Here is a 21,312-nt window from a genome sequence, read left to right on the forward strand (position 1 = left end):
CTTGCTGGCTCTGAGTTATTCTAGGTTTTTTTTTTCTTTTTTTTTTTCTTTTTTTTTTTTTTTTTTTTTTTTTGGAAGGAGGCCCATCTATAGGATCTTCTGGCATCTTTAGCAGGGAAGACAAAAGCAGCCAAAAATTCCATCCAGTTCTCCCCGGAAAGTCCCGCAAAGCCAAACAAGAAGGTTCAGTGGGTTCAGAGAAGCCGTCTTCAGCAGCAGAAACAGCAGTAAACCAGGAGCCACAAACCATCGCTTTGTGTTTAAAAGATTCAACGTGACTGCGATAAAAAGGAGCGCATACTTTTTCCAGAAATAGTATGGACCGATCTACCACATTTCTGGTGGCTCAGAGACTAGAACTAACGTGGCCAACAATTAAAAAAAAAAAATCAGTGATGCTCAAAACCAAGCCCAGCCCCAACACACAGCTGAGCTGAGCAAACCAAGGGAAAAGGAAGAGAGAAAATGGTCTGACGGATGCTGGGGCTTGTCTGACTCGATGGCACCAGGTGTGTGTGCAGGAAGCACACCTCAGCTCTACCAGCTGTTCTCCAACAGGACAATCCCAAAGGTCACATTTGAATTACTGACAGACTTCAAACGGGAGCTTTTCAGACAGTGGTCTTTGAAGTGAGAGAAAGCGCGCTATGGGCCAGCAAAAAGAAATTAGCTTGAAGAAAAAAACTACTTCCAGCTAATGGCAGACTGAGCAGAGAATCTGAAAATTAATCGTCCGAATTCCCTCTGAAAGTTCAAGGAAGGCATCTTTTTGAAAAATCTTCTTTTAAAAAAAGATCAGGAACTTCTCTGGAATAAGATAAAAAGGCTCCAGGCCGCAGCGAGAGATAAAACAGTCATTTTTCTCTCAAAGGTGGGCTGCCAGGAAAAGCCAGCCCCTCTGTGGGGGAGCCAGCAACCTCCCCACACCCGACCCGTGGCCAGGGGGGCCACCCAGAGCTCCTGTTGCAGCAGACAGGTGGGGGGTCCGCACCCAGCCACCTGTGGCCCCGTCAGGTGGGTGGTGGGAGGCTGGGAAGCAGGTGCCAAGCCAGGAGCAGACCCTGGAGAGATTTCTTAGGGCCAATGCCTGTGTAGGAGAGAGGGGAGAGCGGGTCTGACATCTGTGAAGGAGACAGGGAAGGAAGGTTTCAGTGGGGAGAGGGCAGCGCGGCTCTGAGAAGGTACAGGCCAGGCCTCTGGGGAGGCCCCACGCACAGGCTGCCGGTAGAGAGACCCAGGTCAAGCAGGAGGCACCCAGGACGAGTACCTCTGCCAGGCTCAAGGGTTGGCTGGAAACAGCCCAAGGACGGTGTGGCCACAGCGTCCACGTGGCTGCGGAGCCGAAGGGGCAGAGCTGGGCCATGGGGCAGCAGTGCTCCCAGGAGGCAGCCGGTTCACCTGAAGGGAGGCTGTCCTCACGCTTCCATTTACATCAGAAGCTGCTCATTATGTGACAGGTAGGAGTGGGGACAGTCCCAATTACCATTCCCCACAGGACCATCGATATGTGTTTTCTTTCTTCAGAAGGTGGTGAGTCCTATTGCATCACAAGGAGTGTTGGGTTTTTTTGTTTTGTTTTTTTAAAGATTTTATTTATTTATTAATGAGAGACAGAGAAAGAGAGAGAGAGAGAGAGCGGGGCAGAGACACAGGTAGAGGGAGAAGCAGGCTCCACGCAGGGAGCCTGACGTGGGACTCAATCCCGGGTCTCCGGGATCACGCCCTGGGCCAAAGGCAGGCGCTAAACCACTTGAGCCACCCGGGCTGCCCTTTTGTTTTGTTTTTTTTTTTAAGATTTTATGTATTGGGCACCTGGGTGGCTCAGTGGTTGAGCGTCTGCCTTCGGCCCAGGTCGTGATCCTGGGGTCCTGGGATGGAGTCCCACATAGGGCTCCCCGCAGGGAGCCTGCTTCTCCCTCTGCCTGTGTCTCTGCCTCTCTCTGTGTGTCCCTCATGAATAAATGAATAATATCTTTAAAAAAAAGAAAGATGAAGATAGTTGCAAATGTGAAATTAAAAGAAAAACACCCCAAAAGAGATCACTTAAAAAAGACAAGAATTAGTACCTTCGATCGATTCTCAAAGAAGGAAGAATATCCTGGGGGTGTAGGGGGTAGGAGTGGTGGTGAGTAATAGGACACAGGCAAAATAAGATATTCCATAAAAGGAAATTAAAGTTCTTGTTCTGGGTTTGTTGTTTTTTTTTTTCACTTTGATAATTACAGAGAGTGTAAGAATTTTTTTTTTAGACCTTGAGTAACTCACCACTGCCTATTAAAAACAGGATGCCTATCTTCAAAATCACCAAAGAAGATTAAAAACAAACAAATCGGACTCTATAGCAAAGGAGTAAATAGATTGGAAAAAGGAACGGGAGCACAGAAATTATAATACACACGAAAAAGTTACACTTTCTTTTATTCACTAACGTTTTTAGTTCAATTATGAAACACAACTCTTTGTTACTTATGTTGAAGGACATAGAGAATGATGGAGAAATGTTCAAAGCAAAAGCCCATGGTGATATATATGGCAGATAAGATGAAAAGACAGAGTGACAATATTCATACCCAGCATTATAGAATTTAATAACAAAGCCACACATCAGTGCTAAGGTATTTTACATTAGTAAGGAAAAATTATGAAGGCCAATGCAGTTATCTTATGCACTGAATGACATCCTGTAAAAACACGTGAAATATAATTGCTAGAATTTGAGAAGCCGTTGGCAAAGACACCCCTGTAGCAGCCGACTCTCAAATACTATAAATTTGAATAGATCAAGCAGGCAAATTAGAAATTAAGATGTAGAGTTATTGGAACAATAGAATGAATACAATATTATTAATAGCTCTTGAAGTTGGTTCTTTTTTTTTTTTTTTAAGATTTTATTTATTTATTCATGAGAGACACAGAGAGAGAGAGAGGCAGAGACAGAAGCAGGCTCCATGCAGGGAGCCCGATGCAGGACCCGATCCCAGAACTCCAGGATCACACCCTGGGCCAAAGGCAGGTGCTAAACCGCTGAGCCACCCAGGGGTCCCCTTGAAGTTGGTTTTAAACAGAGAGGTAATCCACTTTTTTCTCAAGTATCTAAGAAATAGTTACCAAAATGAATGATCTGCCTACAAAGAACAAAGTCTTCCGTTAAAAACAAACAAACAGGGATCCCTGGGTGGCGCAGCGGTTTGGCGCCTGCCTTTGGCCCAGGGCGCGATCCTGGAGACCCGGGATCGAATCCCACATCGGGCTTCCGGTGCATGGAGCCTGCTTCTCCCTCTGCCTGTGTCTCTGCCTCTCTCTCTTTCTCTCTCTGTGACTATCATAAATAAATAAACATTTAAAAAAAAAAAAACAAACAAACAAAAAACAGAAATGATGTTGGTTATATTCCGACCACAATATTTAGAAACCTAGGCAAATGTGTTTAAAAAAAATTTTAACATCAAATAATAGACCACGGAAAGAAAATAAACAGATACATCAGATGAATGATGGTCTTTCTTTATGAAGCGTATAAAAAATATATAACATCAAGACCCTCAGTAGACAAACAAAGAATGAGCAGTTCCCAGAAGAGGATTTACAAAGAGATAAAATTTTTGCTCATCATTTCAACAAAGAAGCCGGTAAGTGTTCTGTGAAACAGTCATCGATATGCTTGAGTGTATGCAGCTTCTAGATTTGATAACCTAGAGTACAAGTCATAGAAAGCTTATCCATCCTTCACCCAGTGATCAAAAAATTTACCTTAAGTAAATCATGAAAAAGAAGGTGAAGTTGTGTACAGAAAATGTGTTTAACATTTTTTTCTGATAGCAAAAAACACACATGCATTTAAATGCCAAGCAGAGCTTAATTTCACGATGGTAAATCTCAATGGAAAATTTTTCTGTCTGATTATGTTATGTTTATGCTGACTATGTTAAGTCAAAAACCCACAAACTACAGATACATTCAGAATGACTTTAATTATGATTTTAAAAAACCCCACGCCTGGGGGAAAAAAAAACCTAGAAAAAAATTTCCATATGCCAAACACTGGTTACGTTCTAACAGTTAGATAATGAGTGCTTATCCAATCTTTTAACTCTCTCTCTCTCTGTATATATTTTTCTGCTTAATTAATAATGATATGAAAGCAATTTAATTTTTTTAAGTTGTAGTAAGTAAATGCTGGGAGAAAAGGAGAAAAATAAGAACAGCTTTTGACTTTCCCTTAAAAAAAAAAAAGTCTGAGTGTATGTTTGAGGCACAGTGGGGGCAGGAGTGAGGTCACACAGAATTTAAAGGAATGCATTGAACTAAACCCTGCTCAGCTGATGAAGCATCAGTCTTGCCGGGTCAAAGATGAGCATTTCAACACGCAGCATCCAAGCGGCGTGGGGACGATGCATCTGAGAATGGAAAGTGACAGATGAGACAGCAGGTGACATCTCAGGGAGGAACAATGGGAGCAAGAACCTGATCTGTGACTTAAAAAAAAAAGAAAAGTTTCATCTGTCCACAGGCCAGCCATCACCTCATAAAGATTGTTTATAACATAAGGTGTGAAGACTGACACAAAAGACCCTCAAAATGCACATTAAATCCTCCCAAAGCATGGACAACTGTTAATAGAAGCAAATGTCAGAGTTAAAACTTAAATATGTTCTAAATTGGATATTTGGGGTAAATTATCTTGTCTACTGTAAAGGGACACAAGGAAGAGAAAATCAACAATAGGAACTAAACGTGAAAAACCTGCCACGTCTCCATGTAGACAGCAGAGGGGTAACCCCGCAGAGGTTTGCACAAATGTAACAATTATAATAGAATTACAATACTCCCTAACACTGATCATACTGCCTCTCAAAGGGCACATTCATTAAAAAAGCCCAAGCCCAATCCTCTTTTGTTGATAAGAGACACGGAGAAAACTAAAAAGGCATGGACAGAGTAAAATGATAGGACAGTCTCTAGTTTATCAGGCACACGGAACGCTAGGAAAAAAGAGCATATGGCGAAGTAATTGTCTTTTTCGTAGAAAGAATTTAGAAAATGACACAGAGACTTTACAGAGAGGTAAAAGTTACAATGAATACTTAATACAAAAAACACTTAATTTCTGTTCCAATACGCATAGCAAAGAAATACAGAATGGGAACATGCCAGAAATGCAAAAAGAGGTAGAAACAGAAATATAATTGTAGGTAGAGACCTTAATGCTCTCCTCTCGGAGGATCATCGATCAAGTAGACAGAGAAATTTTGAGCTCCGAATAGCCCAATTAAAAAGGCAGATCAGTGAGGGCTATATCATAAATCAAGGGAATACACTTTCTTTGGGAGAAGACAAGGATCTTTCACCAAATTGATCCCATTCCTGGGCCCAGCCAAGCACCCCAAGGTAATGGCAAGTCTACCCTTCTGTCTCAGACCACCAAGAAAGCACAGCTATTGCTGAGCACCAGGATATTAACATGATATAATAGGGACTTTTATGCACTCTCTTAAGTGGTCTCTTAAATAATGTGTGAGCCGGGGGTAAAATCAGAACTACATTACCCAAGTATTGGAAGAGAACAAATATTTGTACACAAGACACAGGGGCAGTCACAGCTCATAGGGAAATGGGAGTTCTTAAATATTTTTGTAAATAAGAAATACGATGAGAAATGAGGGGAACCAGGCTTCGCTTAGGGAATCTAGAAGAGGAACTTGAGGTGACAGTGGCCCTTGCACTGCTCTGGTCACCTGTGCACTGGGGGCTGTCTCTGTGCTCGAGCTGCATAGGGAGAGGCCAGGAAGCCCCAGCCCAGGAGAACATGAGGAAAGGACTAGAGTTGCTGATGGTCTATCAAAGAATAGTCATTTTAGCATTTCCCAATGCTTAAGACATGTTCCACTATACGACTCCATAGAATGGGCTCCAGGTGCCATAGAAATGGACCTCTAAGTAATGAGCTATCTGTCACCAGAGGTATGTAAGCAGGAGGGCAAGAGATCCATTTATCTGGAATGTTATCAGGGGAATTCTCGCATACGGGAGGTTTTTTTTTCCCCCAACTCTGAAATGGAATCTACTGCCCCTAGGTTAAAGTTTTCTAATGTTTAGGGAAGAGGAGAGAAAACAGCATGTGTGTGAAGAGGAACCGGCCTGGGAGTCCAGAGGCCTCAGCTCTGTGCCTGGCTCTCTCTGGCTGCGGGGCCTCCGTCTGGGTTCCGGGTTCTCTCATCCAAACAGAACACGGAACAGGGAGTGGGGAGCCGGGGCCTCACCGAGTGGCTCTGCACTGTGATTCCTGCGGCTGCCTGGACCCCGGGGGGCCCGCTGGGGGCAGCCCCAGACGTGTGATGCACAGCTGCAGCATCCAAACCCAGCTGTGAGGCTCAAACCAAGCCAGCCCTCCTCCCACCAGCTGACCGGCTTTCCAGAAACACCAGCAACAGTAAGAATGGAACTTTAGGAGGTTTGTGGGCTGACGAAGGTCCTCACTCCCCCATCATTTTTGCTGTCGAACTCATCTGAACGGAGCACCGTGGTGTGAGCCATCTAAGGGATGGGAGGGCCTGCCCCGTGCCAGCAGAGTTGGTGCAGCCGGAGGGATGTAGGTTGAGGAGGAACACTCCCCGGGACCAGTGCAATCCCCATCTCCTCCGGGGGTGCAGCGCTGAATCCCACAGTTAGAATACAAATATGTACTTGGATGCAGTCATCTGCCACTGACACCGTAGTGTAAATAAATCCATCTGTCTACACCTGAGCCGGGCTTCTGGGGGACACGATGTGAAAAGGAGCAGGACACAAAAGGCACAGAGTCTCCCTCACTCCAAAATTTAGCTAGAGCTGTACCCTGAGCCTCAGGGGTTGGAATGGGGTTGGGGGAGTTGGGGGCGGGGGTCATTTCAGGGACTTGAGATGTGGCCGTCCCTGTGCTAAGTGCTTTGTGATGGGAACTCGGTCCATTTCTGGAACGTTCTTATAATTGTGTCCATCTTGCAGATGAGGACAGTGAGGCTCAGAGAAGCTAGAGTGGACCCAAGATCAAACAGGTGGTGAGGGGCCTCGCTAGCACTCGCAGGGAGTGTCTCCTTTATCTGGCCCACCCCCATCCCCGCTCCCACCAGCATCACCAGCCGAAGATCCAATATACCCAGGAGCCCCCCAGGTCCCCCTTCCTGGTTCCACTTAACAGCTCTTCTTTCCCCTCAGCCCTGCTAAAAACCTCATCCCTTCCTTCAGATGCCCACTTTCCTGATCCACCTGCCCCTCCTGATGTGCTTTCCCTACTGTGGCCGAGAGGGGCCAGTCATCACTGTACCCCAGGGACCCACTCGGGACTAATCCAGTTTCAATATATGGCAACAGTCAAAGCTTCCCATGTGCGTACTGTGCGATCAAGCACTTCCATCGCTTACTGCTCGCCCGAGCCCCCACGAGGAAGAAAAACCATCCTTGCTCCCATTCTCCGGAGAGCTACACCGAGGCCAGAGACGTTGACGTGATTGGCAAGTGGCTGGCCTGGGCTCCCAAGCACAGCCGTGGGCTGCCTTGAGCACCCTGCTCAGGGGCTGCCGGGACATTCCTGCGAGTGTGTCATCTTGGGCTCTTGGTGCTTTCCAGGCTGGGTTCCGGAGAGCAGGCAGGTGGTGGCACGCAAGCCCGGCTCGCCCGGGGAAGGCTCCGGGGCTACCTTCCGTGAGGCTTCCCCACCCAGCGAGATGCTGCAACCCTGAGTCAAATCAGGAGTGAGCTGAGGGTTCGTAGGAAATGTCACTAGTAACAGGAGCAAACGGGCCGTCTGCCTGCTGTTACTATTGTCACCGGGAGACTCGTGGGGGCTGCTGGTGCCCCGGCCACCCGGGACACGGAGTCTGGCCAGGCGTGGACGGGATCCAGACCACGGGGCCCCGGGGGCCTCCGGGAAGTCACCTGCCATCCTCGAATGCAAGGTCAGTCTATGGCTCTGTGCTTCGTTTTCTCTAAGTGGCCCCGGGGAGGAGGGGGGTGCTGTTACCTGTTGGGGGTCCCGGGCAGCCGAGTGAGCCGCGGGATGTCATTTGTCCTCCCAGCTTGGTCTCCAGACTGCTCTGGAGAAAACCACTTCCCTCTCCGGGGTTCCTCACCAGTGAGACGTGGGGGTGGGACGAACACGCTGATGGCTTGTTGGGCCAAGGGGCTCCCTCTTGGGTCTCCAGAGGGGCCCTGTGGGGGTCCGTCCCCGCCAAGCAGAACCAGGATGGGGCATGGGGAGCATGTTTCCAGGACGAGGGGCTCCTTCTTGCCACCTCTCATGCTCACTCAGCTTCCAAAACGAGGGCAGGGGTGGTGGGGTACAAGAAGCCTGTGGGGGAGCCTGGCATCACACGGGCACAGCCAGAGTCCGAAAAAGGCTGTCCTGACTTCCAGCCCTTCCAGGGTTTAGGGTGCAGGACTGCTGCCCACACAGGAGGGGTGTACGGACCGGGAGATCCCATTAGAGACCAAAGCATAGGTTATTTTTACAGGCCGGGCGTGCTGTGACTTTCAGGTGTCTACAGGAATAGAAACTCCCCAAAGCGGGTCGGGGTAACTCTTCCCAGCACATGGTCATCTCTGTGGAAATAACAGCTGTGTGCGACTGTGGGGAGGCCAGCTGGCTGTCCAGGCATGGAGTGGGGGAAGGGGCTAGCAGAACCAACCGTGACACCCTTGTAAGTTGTCATTGTACGGCTCTTGTGCTCGGGGCGGAACCAGGTTCGTGCTCCGCTCGGGCCACTGGCCTGCGAGTGAAGACAGGGCTCCGGGCAGTGCGTCCCCAAGCAGGGCCCTCGTCCTAGGCGCCCCCGGCCAACCCAGGCACTGTGAGTGGGCCAGGCCAGGACTCCGGGGTGCAGGAGGCGGGGACCCTATCGGGAGGGCGACAGGGAGGAGCTGGGCGGTGTCCAGGGCCTGCGGGGTGGGGGCCCTGGGAAGGGGTCGCCGAGGGACCCGCGGAGCGCGGAGCGCTCGGCCCCTCCTCAAGGGGAGCCTCGTCCACCTCGGTTCTGGCTAGCTTCTCTTTTTTAATGAACATTTGCTTTATTGCTGTCGCTTCTCATCTAAGATTTTGCGTATATGCACATGATCCCAATGCCTCCATGGACACATACAGTAGGCTCTCTCTGCCCCCCACCGTGCCCCCCAGGCCCGCATCCACCTACCCCTCAGGGTACCAGCTTCTTTGAGGGTGTCTGTACCAACATACACACTTCTGTGTTCTTATTTTCTTCTTTTAACACAAAAGATTGAGTCCTATGTGGGCTGTTCTGCATACAATCATCTCTCCCCCTCCTGCTCTTGAACACCTTGGCTAGTGACCCTCATCATCGCATCATGGTGGACCCCTGGCAGGAGAAGGTGTGGGCCAGAGAGACTCTCCTAGGGGGCAGGCCAGGCGGGGACTTGCCCAAGGCCCCATCCACAGCCCCAGCCTGTCTAGCTTCTCGGCCTCCCTCCTCCCCACCACCCCAGCCCCAGCCCTGAGGAGTCACAAATATCAAGGCTTTTTTTCTCAGAGGTTCCTCAAACCTCCTAGAGCCAGCCCCCTTGGTCTTGCCCATCCTCTCATCTTCCAAACCAGAGGCTCTGGGAGCCTGAGCGGGTGGGGGAGAGGGGGTCCTGCCCACCCGCCAGCTGGGAAGCCCAGAGTAGGGGGACTCATACCTCCAATTTTGCCAGTGTCCTGGGCAGCAACTGAGCTCCACAAGCCACTTCCGTGTAGGGTGAGGAACAAGCCACTCTGTCTGGGTTTGCCTCAGAGAACCTCCCAACACCTGGGGGGGGACTCACCACACCCTCTCCTGATGCCATTTACATTTGCCCCTTTAGTGATAAAAGTTCTCTCTGCACACACCGCACCGAGCATCTCCTCCAGAGGCAAAGCCGGGCCCATTAGGGGCATCACAGAGCCAGAGCCCTGCAGGGTGCCTCCCCCACCAACTGATCCCACTGGGGAGGAGCGGCTCAGGTACCAGGGACAAGGGATAAAGTAGGGACAGAAGATGCCAGAAGCACAGAGAGCAGCCCAAGTGCAGACAGGAAGAGAGGGACACTTGATGTTTTGGGTGAGGGCCAGGAGACTGTGCAGCCGAAGCCTGGGGACGTGGGGACTGGAAGGCGCTGAGGCTGGACGGCTGGCCAGACAGGATAAGGACAGGTGTGCTCAGAGGACCCAGGGAACACATGCAAGGGACACGAAGCCATCCCATGAAAGAGAAAGCTCTGGCACGGGTAACAGCCATCCAATCAGGACCAGCTACGGGAGGGCGGGCAGTCCAGGGACTGGACACAGGACAGACGCCCTCGGGCAGCAGAGCCAGGGTGGGCTCAGGGCAGCAGCAGTGACAGGAAGGAATCGGGATAGGAAGGGGGTGTCTGGGAGGAGGCTCCCCGTCATCTGTGGCAGCCTGATTCCAGGGAGAGCCATGCCCTCAGGGAGCTGCTCTGGAAACCTGGCTCATGGTCTAACTTCTGTAAACTGCGGCCAGAGTCACTCAATTAACAAGCATCTTTTGATCACTAGTCTCTACCAGGCCGTGGTGATCAAGACAGTAGCACCTGTCTCAAAAACTTTTCACCCCCTGAAAACTCTTTTCACCCCTCTTTTCACCGGGGGCACCCGGGTGGCTCAGTCGAATGAGCATCTGCCTTAGGCTCTTAGGCCATGATCTCAGGGTCCTGGGATGGAGCCCTGCATGGGGCTCCCTGCTTGGCGGGGAGTCTGCTTCTCCCTCTTCCTCTTCCTCCCGTTCCTCTACTTGTGCTATCTCTCTGCGTGCCAAAAAAATAAATAAAGTCTTTTTAAAACAGAACAAAACAACTCTTCAGGAGCTGCCAAGACAGGGGGCGTGAAGGCAGCCAGCAAGTGTCTGGTACTGATGACACTGGGTGCCCCAGCCCCCAGGGACTTTATGTCTGCCTCGAGGGTCTTTGAAAAAGAGCAACATAAAGAACAGGCCCTTCCTCATCACCGAGCATCACAGCTCCCAGAAATAAGGGGAGACCTCAACAGAGAAACTGAGCACCGAAAGGCAGGGAGAGTGAGATGGGTCCGGCCCCTGGGTGCCCTCCCACCCCCTCCCACCCTCTGATCCAGACCTCCAGGCTCTCCCCAAGCTCGCCCTATGCATTCAGCCTGCAGGACTCCACTGAAGCAGAAATGAGGCACTTTCCTGGGGTGCGAACCAAGTCTCTGACGACCCTTCCCCCATGCTGCCCCCCAGTTGCTCAAAAAAAGGCAATTGGCCCTCGTAACTACTTATTCCCCACCCCAGAGACCGAAAACGGTCAGCCTCCTTGGAAGTGGGCATGAGGCAGCTGACAGCATCCAGGTCACAGCCCTTGACATCAAGGTGAGGTGGAGTGAAGCACACAGGGGGGCCTCAAGCCTTTGGAATTCGTCCCTTCCCTTCCCACACACCCCTCGGCTCTCACTGGAAACATAGCAGCTAGCAGCCAGGTTAAGGGATAAAGTTCTGGACTCAGGCAGCAGGCTGTGGGCTTTCCTTACGTTCCTGCCACGCCGCGATGACTGTAGTAATTTTTTCAGAGCTCCTCGCTCCCCAGATTGTCCTGCTGCAGTCATTTCTGGCCCTAATTGGGCCCAAAGTCCCCCTGAGCAAAGGTGATCTTAAGCCAGAGGCTGAAATTTCGCAGCATGCAGAGGGGGGCATCACCATGAAGGTTATCAAGACCACAGTGTTCTGGAAAAGACAGACATCCAAAGCTTCCCCTCCTGCTGAATTCAGGGGAGGAGAGGGTCTGTGATTTATGTAAAAAAGCCCTCCCACTTCCAGGGAGCCTCCACGAACAGAACTTCTTAAAAGTATAGGTAGATGGGCCCCAGCAAGCCAGGGTTAACACGAGGGCTCCTCTAGTCTAGACTCTCCGATGCCCTGTGAGGGTCGAAGGAGCTTCCAGGACTTTCCTCTGCTCCCGCCTGGCAACCGGGGCCCCCCTGCCGCCCCTGCCTGGGCCCGGGCTCCTTGGCACCTGTCACAGGCACACCTACCAAGCTGCACTTGTCTGTTTTCTAGGGACCTGGGGGGGGCCGGGGGGATGGTGGATCCTTTTGAAATGTTTCTCTCTTCGTGTTTCCTTTTGCACAAAGTGTACTAAGTCCCTAGCCCACGTGTCCATCGGGAGTGTAATATTCTTCACACTGCCGCTGTTAGAGGTCTAGCTGATTTTTTGTGAGCGGTTTCTCCCCACTCCACCCTCCCCCACGTGCACACGTTTTTATATTTGTTTTGCTGCAAGGAAATTGTCGATTTGGGTGTAATAGTGTGTCCTTTTGTTCCCATAAACTGTCTTGGGCACTTTAATACCGTGTGTATCTTCTTCACTCCTCCACAGTTAAAGTATGGTATTCATTTCCTTCCTGGAAATTTTTTTTTAAGATTTTATTTATTTATTCATGAGCGACACAGAGAGAGAGAGAGAGGCAGAGAGACACAGCAGAGGGAGAAGCAGGCTCCCCGCAGGAAGCCCAATGTGGGACTCGATCCCTGCACCCCGGGATCACGATCTGAGCCAGAAGCAGATGCTCAACCACGGAGCCACCCAGGCAGCCCCCTTCCTGGAAATCTTTGAATTAATTTTTTAAAAACTACATTTGAGGATAAAAAAAATATATTTTCCAATACAGAGCACCTGGCAGGTCAGAGCAGTAGCAGGGGGGGGGCCAGGCCCCTCTCCAACTCCTGTCCCAGGAGTGGAGTTGATCCACTCCTCTTTTATCCCGGAGAACCTCCTGCCCCCAGACAGGGAGTCCTCTACCTCTGCTGACTCATGGGCATGGAATACCTGCCCTTGCCTCCCAGCTGGGCTCAGTGTCCACTGCTACACCGCACCCCTGCAAGGAGGCTTCATTAATGACGGCCACAGCACCTTCCACCGTTTATATGGAGGGTCCTAAGGATCAGTCAGCGGGTGACACACTTTATAAATAAGAATCAGTTCATTCTCCAGATGACCTATGAGGTATAGACCATTATTAGCCTCATTTACAGATGGGGAAACTGAGGTACAGCATGGCCAAATCATAAGCCTACAGATGTCCCAGGAGCACCGAGCAGAGCTGGGGTTGGAAAGGGTGGCATTCGAAATAGCAGTAGTGGAGCTCCAAGACCCCATTTCCTGGTAGGAGTTCAGTCCTCCCCCAGGTCCCCACATCCATGACCATTTTGCCTCCAACTAAACAGAAAATCTGGCCAGTCAGGCCTGAACCTCGGGCTCCCTGGCCTCAAACCAGTGCGGTCCCCACTCCGCCAACAAGCACGAGGCGTTTCTGCGGCTTAGGGGACCTCACCCCCACCGGCAGCCCATCCCACCTGTCCCCTCAGGGGGATGTCCTCCCTGTAGCTGTCACTGCTGCTGATGAGGGGCGTCTGCAGGGCACAGAGGACAGTAGCCGCTGTCACGAGAACAGAAATCCATGCCCCACTTGTTGATTTTGAAGCTACAATATTATTCATGAACGGAGTAGGCACTTGTCCTGAGGTGACCAGAAGTCTTCATTTGTGCATAAATCAGAGACTTCAGCAAAAGCCCATTAAATTCTGTTACATGAGGCACGTAATGTTGTACGAAGAGAAAGCGACTATGGAAGGGAAGGTGATCAGCATTGATTAAATAATGGGATCTACACCTCTTCTAAATGAAGAGCATGTGAAAATGAATGTACACGACGTGAAAGGCGCCCAGGCCTCATGTAAACACCCTCAGGGTTCCCGACTCAAGAAGATGGCCCCGATGAGGACAGTCCCTACCGAGGGCCGAAGGTCCAGCATCTTCCAGCTGCCCAGAGGTGTCTGCAGCCCGCCTCTCTTGCTGACTCCTGCCCTCCAGCCTGATCCAGGGCTCCACACCCCGTTCCCTGATCCCACAAAGCACCCCTGGTTCCAGCCCGAGTGCTGCCTCCCACGGGGCCTCGGCTTCCTCATCCCACAGTGGGCACAGCTGTGCTGCAGGCACGGCCTCCGGCTCTCCTCTCTCTCTCTCTCTCTCTCTCCCTCTCTCTCTCTCAAGAATCCTCTGCCTGTGAGGTCACAAGGACAAATCCTCAAGGAACAGAGGCAGGCAGACCTTAGGTTCCGGAACCCTGGTTGGACTCTCACCTGTTCCCATGCAGCGATGAGGAGAAGGCAGCTCTACTACTCTCCTGCTGCCCCCAGCCCTCCCCCTCCCCTCCCCCTCCCCCGGCCCCCTCCCCGCTCCCTGCTGCCCTCCAGACCTGCCTCCTGCAGGGCCCCCCCCTGCCCCACCCCCCCCCCCCCCCCCCCCGCCCCGCCTGGCCCTCCTCCTGCTGGCCCAGCTCACCCGGCCAAACTCCCGCCTCTCACCAGCTGGCCCCCTCCTCACCTGGAAGCCCACAGGGCCCCCTGGCCCCACAGCTCCCCTGGGGTCCCCTGCCGCCCCCGCCCTGCCTGCCCCCTTTCTTCCTGGCCTCCCTGTCTGCTCTTCGCTCTGCCTTTGCCCTGCACCTCCCTTCTGGCCCTGGGCTGGCCTCCAGCCACCTGGCCAGACTGCTCTGCTGCCCCTCCTCCCCTCCCACCCAGTCACCTCCTCCCACCCCCACCCCACCCTCGGGCCATCCTGCAAGCCGGCCCAGGGGCCTGGCACCCCTGCCAGGGGGCACCTGCCTCTCTCGCAGCAGCCTGGTGAGGCGGGCACCTGCCGGGCACGGGGAGCAGCAGGGACCTGGCAGCTGCAGGGCAGCCCCGGGGGCCCTCGGGTGCTCCAGGGAGGCCCCACCTCCCCAGTGAGTTCTCAGCCCCGTGGGGGGTCCATCCTGGGTCACCCGGCAGGGGCCCCTCCTCGGGATTGGCCCGCGGGCCCAAGAAAACGTGACAAACTGCTCTGTGTCCACACTCGGGCCCCTCCAGGCTCTCAGAGTGCCCACTGGGAGGGGGCGGCTGGGCTCGGTGGACTCAGGGTACCTTGCCCCGCAGGGCTGATCCCCTCCCTGGGGCAAGGGTGGCCCCCCTCGTTCAGAAGGAACAGTGGTACCCGGTGCCTGCTGTATGCCCCATTCCCCAGGCCGGCCTCCCCAGGAGACAGCGGTCAGGGCTGCCCTTGGCGGAGGGGGGCTGTGGCAGAGGGAGGAGGGGTGAGGCCCGGCTAGAAGGTGCTGGGGCCTGGAGGCTTGCAGGGACAGGGAGGAAGGGATGTCTGGGTACTTCAGGAGAGGCAGTCCCAGGTCTTCCCTAGCCAGGCTTGGCCTCAGAAGTCCCTGACTCAGGCTTCCCAGGTGATGCCCGCAGCCACCTAAAGCATCCCACCACCCTCAAGAGGCTGTGGTCACCTCGTCCTGTCCCCACCCCCTTATCTGTCCACGTTGCCCCCCGGGCTCAGACGCTTTCCTTGTCCACCCTATAAACTCCCTTTCAGTGTCAACAGCTCCTTTGCCCTGACGGGGCCTTGGCACTTGTGCTGCCTGTAAGGGGGGGACTCTTCACTACCCCGGCTGTTGCTCCTCTGAACCTTTTTTGCACAAAAGGCCGACCGCCTTCCTCCCCAGTGACAGAACTTAGTGGCTTTTAACCCAGCCCTGGCTCTGGCATCACAAAACCTCTGTTTTCAAAAGGCCCAGGCCCTCTTTGCACTTCTCACATCAGAAGCCAACCGTGCAACGATCTCAAGTTCAGTGTTTGGTACCCAACCACTGTCTCAGCACCTCCTCCCCAACCCAACCAACCAAACACCCACACACCCACACACCTGGCCTCCACTGGCTTTTTCTGCCACAGGACCTCGGGGAGGTAGGTCCGGAGACCAATCAGAAGTGATCAACAGCTGTTATAGCCTGAATCTTCCACGGAAAGCCCCAGCCCCAGCTCCTGGTGGTGGGGAAAGTGGACACGGGCCAGGCGCAGCAGGAAAACCTGGGCTCAGCCAGTCTGAGGGGGGTGAGCAAATCCCCAGACTTGCCCCAATCCTTAGACCCCACACAATGCACCCAGTGAGGATACTTCCTCGGCAAGAGGCGGCTTCCCCTCAGGAGACCCCAGTGCTACCTGGGGTGGGGTGAGGGTGACCACCTGGATGCCCTGGGCCTACGGTCCCTGACAAACATGGCTTAGCTGGCCACCTCAGGCCAGTGAGGAAGCTTCGGGAACCGGCCCTCTATCAGTCTACGGGTTTCTCTGTCAACAGGGTCCCCTCTCCCTGGCCAGGAGGCCCTGATGCTCTTGGGCTCCCAGGATGCACTCGGGTCCCTCCTTTTCTCTGCCTGGACAAATGAGCACCGGCAGGAGGCTTCCCTGTAGAGACTCCTGTGTCTGGGAGCAAACGACTGGGGGGGGGGTACTTTCCCTCCTGCCCTCACAGATGGCTAGCAGGCCCCCGTTTCAACACCCCCGTGAGCCACATTTCTGAGAAAAGGCCCCCAGGGCCAGGGGGGAGACAAAGGGGCTGCGTGTTACTTGGGCTGCACTTGGTTGTCAGCACGTGGGAATGTCTGGAACCTTCGGACAAGCAGCTTCGGGTTACATGAAACCAGAGTGTGTGGTCCCTGGGCCCGCAGCCGCCCCCAGCCCCAGCCCCAGCCCAGGCTCCGGTGCGGATGAGGGCCCAGGAGGTGAGGGATGACGGGACTCCACATGTCTGCTCATTGTTTTCTCTGTCACGAAGTCTGTCCTCCTTAACCGGCTCCTAGCGGGCCTCCCACGGGTAGCACACCACTTTGCATAAAGGGGGCTTTGCCCAGTGAGTTCAGTCCCCGAGTCTAGAATTATCGTGCTGTGTTGTGTGGTCTTCCCTCAGACCTTCAGGGGCTTGCAGCCAGAATTACGCACACCCACCCTGAGATGCACGCACACCCACAGACACACATGCACATGGGCATGTACCCCCACACATGTACACACCCAGAGACATACCCCAACCTAGATACACACACACACACACACACACACACAAACTCGTTCAAATACACATGTACAGAGACACAAGGACCAAGCTCCCTCTCACACATCCTCAAGGACACACACACACACACACACACACACACACACACGTTTATTCCCTCTTAGACACACTCACATTCAAATATACATTTTTGTCAAATCACACAAAATACTCAGACAAATCATGCAAATGTGTAAGGAGATCTAAAGTCAGAAAACTACGCATGCTCACACACACAAGGCTTACACTCTCAGATGGCACAGCCCTGAACCACACGTAGATCCTATGCAGCTCTATCACCACACAGCTGACCCACGGTCTCCTGTCCCTCCCCACGACCACAGTCCTGGTGTCCCAAGCACCCCATGCCCAGAGCCCTTAACAGGAGAAAAGGGGCAGATCATTCAAGAGACAGAGGGGACAGAGCCAGGGGACTAGCAAATTTGGCCTGAGCCAGTGACAGTGACATAAAGAGGCGCCTTCCTGCCCTATGGCACAATCCAATCTACTCAAGGCAGCCACAGGCCAGGGGAAAACCCCCAGACTTCCTGACCGCCCCAGGATGCAGTTGGAGAAATTGAAAATATTCCTGCAGGCTCCCTTCCAAAGGTCATTTGGTTTTCAAAGAGTCCCCAACCCAATAAAAACAAAGAATGAATCTTATGGAGAATCATAGATGAGAAATGAGCAACACAGTGCTTACAAAAGTGACACATTTGGTTAATTATGATGTATCTTTCATGAAAAAAATTGCATTTGATTTTTAGCTACATGGGATAGTACATAAGCTATACCATAGCGTTAAGAAAATAAACTTGAATGGAATTTTTTAAGAGGATTACAATGATTCGCATAAACAAGCAGTTCACAATTTATGGGAATCAGGAAAGAAAATGCAACCGATGGGAGGAAATTCTCTTTTCCTAGACTTCTGCAAAATGGACAAATAAAAATTAAATCTAGCTAGCCACAGAGAATAAGGTCACTGTCTCCAGAGCTTAAGATACCTTCTCTGTAGAAGCAAGAGGAATCTGGAGGAATACGGAGGACACACTGTTGCTAATTTGCCATTTTTTAAAATTTTACTTAATTTGACAAAGCACAAGCAAGTGGAGCAGCAGGCAGAGGGAGAGGGGGAAGCAGACTCCCCACTCAGGTCCCCACTGAGCAAGGAGCCCAGAGCTGCGCTCCATCCCAGGACCCTGGGACCATGACTTGAGTCAAAGGTCAAGTTTAAAACCGACTGAGCTACCCAGGCACCGCCCTTAATTACCACTTTGGAAAGATCCAGCTTCACATATGATGTTTCAGTTCATTGGTAAAGCACTGATGGGGACCTGCCATGTGCATGCCATTGGGGATACATAGATAAATAAAACTTTCTTTATACTCTAAGGCTTCTTGAAGGAGATGGTACCTGAACTGAATCCCACAGACACACATGCACATGGGCATGTACCCTCACACAACTGAGGGTGGAGCAGAGATGGAAGGGAATGTGGATTCCAGTAACGGTTCGGAGACCAGGGGACCAAAACGAAGCAAGGGTGTTTGCTTGGCTCTGAGGTTTCTGACACGGGGACTAGGTGACTCATAGAGAACTCAAAAGAAGATGCAGGTTGGGGCATCAGGACAAGGCTGAAAGGAAAGCAGTTCCACTTTAGAGTCAAGGATTTGGGATACCCCAAAATGCCACCCACTCTCCATGGAGATACAGAAGGGGGGAGTGATCAAGGTACGGAGAGTGGAGGAGGCTTGCGGGTTTGTAGGAAATAATTCATAGTGTAAGAAAATAAGCAAGGAGCTGACTCCAAGTAAGAGAACTAGTAACAGGCTTGGTGGAAAGACTGGAACCCATGAAGACAGAAAGGAGCTGGTCAGAGGTAGAACTACAAGTCACAAAAATCACAAAAAGAAGAATCAAGGCAAAAGGCTAGCCAACATTCGAAAGAGCCTTGAAGGTGAGGGAGGGGCCAGTACTAACTCTTGAGAGGGGAAATCGAGAACATGTATTGGCAGGGATGTCTTTAGAGGTCCTACCCACTCAGATCACCAAGGAAAGCATCAAGAAGTAGGTTTAGTTTATGAAAATCAATTGTCTATAAAAACTTTTGAGTCCGGCATGATCCCTAAAGATAAACTGGCTTTCAAAGCTTGTCATAACAAAAACAAAAAACAAAAAAACAAAAACGAATTACTAGAACTTTATCAGCCAAGCTGCCACGGGCTTATTAGGTGGTTTGTACAAAGTGGTAAGTAATCAATATTTATGATGACTCCTCTTATATAAGTAATAACTCTTTAGTCTAAATTGAGCCAGATATCCTATGCCAAAGAAAAATATTTCCCTGATTTTCCTTTTGCCTCCCTAGTCTCCCAAGCTTATTAAATTTTAAAATACATGTTAATAATTAAACACAAATGTAACAAATTTTAAATTGGTTTCCTTGAATAAGATGGCCCTGATTCTAGGTTGGGCCTTATGTCATTTGCCAGAAACATTAAACGGGAAGGTAGTATATAATAATTTGTAATTTTCTCTGTGTGGTTCCGGGTAAAAATGCGAGTCATTGAAGAGTCTTGTCCTGGCTTGCTCAAAAAAACGCCATGTGGCAAAAGTCCTCATCTAGAACATTAATGTGAATTTCTCAAAATCTATAAACTATGTAACGTAGGTGCTGTCGAAATCAAATAAAATAGAGAATTGACCAAGGAGAGCAAGATGTTTGAATCCTTTAAAATTTGGTTAGTCATTCTCACATTAATAATTGGGGGGGGAAGGAGGTTCATGTAACACTTCACATAAAAAGCTGGCCAAGCAAGCCAGCCTCTTGAACTGCCACTTGAGGTAAAGCTGTCAGGATGGGCTTCATACAGGATCCGTTTCTTTACAATAGACCATGCAATGCTGTTTACTCCTAAAATATATAAGAAGCACAATCAACGTTCTCTTTCTATAACCAGATGAAGAAGACAGTTGAGCCGGCCCTGCATACCTTAGCCTTTTGCCCTGATTTTCTATGAAGTGGTTTTAACAACTATTTTATATTGCTCTGGAAAATTTTTGCTACTTCCTGAGGGCATCTCATCTGAAGGAAGAAAAGGCTGGGGCAGCTTAGCTGGTGCTGGGGATACTGGAATCAGGAGGAGAGTAAGGGAAGATTCCAGGGACTCTTTTGGCTTAATTCTACCTGCTTTGGTGACTATCAGAATCCCAAGCAGTAGGCAAAGGGCCGGGCTTGGAGGCGGCTCTGGGCCCTTATACCCAGCCACCCTCCACACCCTGGGGCAGCCATAAGCTCTCCATAGAATCTCATGACCTTGTTTCTTTCCGTTCCTGTTGAGCCATTGAAGGACATCATTTTGGGAGGAAATAAGACCTCCAAGTCCAGTCATCTGTTCATGAGAACCCTGATTCCACCTACATCTATCTATTCCAGGTCTCAGTACACAACTCCCAGTTAAAGCAGGAGGGCCTGACCTCTCTTCAGAGCTCATTAAATGTTGCCCCCAAGTAGCACTTGGCAAGGAAAGCCGGCTACAACATGACTCCCATCTCACCACCTGAGGCTGGAAGCATCATGCATTTTGGAAGCTTGTCTTAAGAGGACAAGTGTGCAAGATGGACAGTGATGGATGAGCTAACATTCAGCCCTTCTTAGCAGTGGGGCCTGGCTGAGCGTCTGAGAACCCAGTGCTTGCTACCACCCAGGGCAGGAGGCTGGGGTGCTCTAGGCAACAGGGCTCCTTTCTCATGGATCCAAGGAGTTGTCGGGTCATTGGTTTCCTTACTTGGGAGGACATTGCACAGCTCTGTCCTTGTCAGCCCTGTCTGAGATGCTGGTGCCCAGGGGAGCACAAGGTATCATGGCCCCAGGGGAGGGTCCTGGGAACGACAAACACCAGACGTTTCCCAGAGAAGCTTCCAAACCAAAAAGAGCGAGAGAGCTCTGAGGTGATCTTCATAGGAGTCGTTCCACTCTTGTTGTCTTATGAAGACTGTATCCTGAAGGCTACCCAGGTCCCCAGGGCCACAGAAATCTGGGCCTCATGCCCACTGGTTCCCTAGATGTTCATAAGCATATCTTTATGGCGGCTGAGCAGGAGGCCAGAGGGCCCCTTGACCCCAAAGTAAAGTGTCTGAAGATCCATTAAGAGGGAAGGACAACAAATCTGTGTGTGGTCGGAAGTGAAAAAAGAGAACCCTGCTCTTTGGAGAGGTGTGTGTGCATGTGTGTGTGCATGTGTGTGTGTCTGTGTGTGTGTGTCTGTATATAAAGACAGAACAGAGGTAAAAAGTCAGGTAGAGTAAGTAAGTATGGAAGTTATACACACTGGGGAGGGCAGGTTCTTATTCTGGAAACAGGGTCACTACGGTGATTCTGGGTGCCATCCCCACCC

General features: G+C 51.3%; 1 protein-coding gene across 10 annotated transcripts in view; it reads right to left on the reverse strand.

Moving 5' to 3' along the window:
* The window catches only part of GPR55 (G protein-coupled receptor 55), a 72,139-nt gene that overhangs the window by 11,677 nt on the left and 39,150 nt on the right, over positions 1–21,312 (reverse strand). For 6 of the 10 annotated variants that reach the window (XR_013363335.1, XR_013363331.1, XR_013363332.1 and 3 more), the window contains one exon: positions 19,630–19,829. The exons of 2 other annotated variants lie outside the window; for them this stretch is intronic. The gene's annotated coding sequence lies outside the window, so the exon portion shown is untranslated. Of the gene's footprint in view, positions 1–12,428; positions 13,604–13,772; positions 14,021–19,629; positions 19,830–21,312 lie in introns of those variants that run through there. 2 more of the 10 variants (XR_013363336.1, XM_077869188.1) reach the window with 2 other exon arrangements.

Source organism: Canis aureus, chromosome 24, assembly GCF_053574225.1.
Source record: "Canis aureus isolate CA01 chromosome 24, VMU_Caureus_v.1.0, whole genome shotgun sequence".
Taxonomy (NCBI): Eukaryota; Metazoa; Chordata; class Mammalia; order Carnivora; family Canidae; genus Canis; species Canis aureus.